Source organism: Empidonax traillii, unplaced genomic scaffold, assembly GCF_003031625.1.
Source record: "Empidonax traillii isolate 1590-97213 ecotype Southwest subspecies unplaced genomic scaffold, ASM303162v1 scaffold166:size2381449, whole genome shotgun sequence".
Classification (NCBI taxonomy): Eukaryota; Metazoa; Chordata; class Aves; order Passeriformes; family Tyrannidae; genus Empidonax; species Empidonax traillii.
This window is the reverse complement of record NW_020955359.1, coordinates 116,560-118,126: the sequence shown is the minus strand read 5'-3', so window position 1 is coordinate 118,126 and position 1,567 is coordinate 116,560.

The window sequence follows — 1,567 nt, the reverse complement described above, 5'->3', positions numbered from 1 at the left end:
TATCCCTGCGGGGGGTGGACCCCCTTTTTCTGTGTATATAGCATCTTAACTGTATATAACTGTAATTTGCGTAAATATAGATATATTTTTATATAAGCAGCTTGATTGTGGGTTCTTTAATTTTTATAGTTTCTTTCTCCTTTAACCTAAGGGAAGAAAGAAGGGGGGAAGGGGGCTGCTGTCCTAGCTTTCGGGCATTTGGCAGGGAGCCAAGTCCAAACCATCACACCAGTTAAGACAAAGCCATTACAGTTTCTGGAAATGTGAGAGACACCACTAATGAGAATAACTCATCAACTCCCTGGTATCATGGGGGTGGGTTTAGCTCTTTGGAAATTCCCTGAAAATGCTCTCTTTTTAAGATACTTGACAGGCAGGAGAAGGACAGAAAGAGCAGACGTTATTTCAGACACGTTTCCAATCTTATTTTTGCTTCCTTTCAGTTGCTATTTATTCCCAGCTATTATAATAATTCTATACTTAATAAGCACCCAGATAACCAAATACAGACAGAAACAGAGATAAATAAAATATTGATGTTATCTGGACATGCTGTGCTCCTTTAGCAATAAAGTAAACTATTTATGCTGCTCTGAATAGCAGCATAAATTATAGATCAGATAATTATACCATGTGATTGTGGGAAATAATAGGATGAAACTGAACCAAAACAAACCAGATGTGTAAGGAAGCAGCCTTATGCTCTGCACTGGCTTTGCATGACAGTGAGCTAGAGGAAAAGGTTCATATTTTGTTGATGCCAACTATGCAAATAATATTTGCTGCCTGGGCTGCATCTAATGATAGCTGGTGATGAGAGCCTGTGGTTTGAATGCTAGAGAGAGTAACAGATTTGAAGAAGGATTTTGGTCCAGGAATTTTTATTCAGCTTCCTCCAAATTTCTAGAAAATTTGGAAAAGGCATGTTAGTTTTCCATTTGAGACGTAGAGATTTCATTAACAATTCTGCATCAATTTTCTTTTTAACACGGGTATGGTATTTTAAAAGAATGAACTGTGTTTTGGCAACATTTTAATGAAAACTTTCTTGTATTTGGTTGAGCTGTTGGAAGGTGTTAAATGAAGGCAAGCTTCTGAGCCTTGCCAAATAGCACATTACTGATTTTTCCTCCTTGTCCTTAAATGACCAACTCTCCAAAATGCCTGAGAGAAAAGACAAGAGGTACAGCATGCCAAGAAAAATCTGGCAGAAAAAGGAGGAAAACATTCTCCACAGGTGAAGTGTTTTTGCTGGTAATTCCTTTTCACCGAATATTCCCATTTCCACCAGAGCAGCTCCCATATGGATCTCGACGGCAGCGCTGCCGGTGAGCGCTGGTGGCTACCAAGAGCTGAATCCTTCTCCTGGCTTTACTGCGTCCCAGCTGAGGTCTCTGGGCCAGCCCTCTGCTCCCAAACCATCACAGCTCAAAGTGCTGGGGTGGTGGTTCCCTGCAGGTGGGAAGGATCCAGCACCCCAGCTCCTCTGATCCATCGCTCATTTGTGCTTTGCGCTCACGACCAGCATTTGGCAACTGGTAACAGCGTCCATGTCTGCCAGATACCG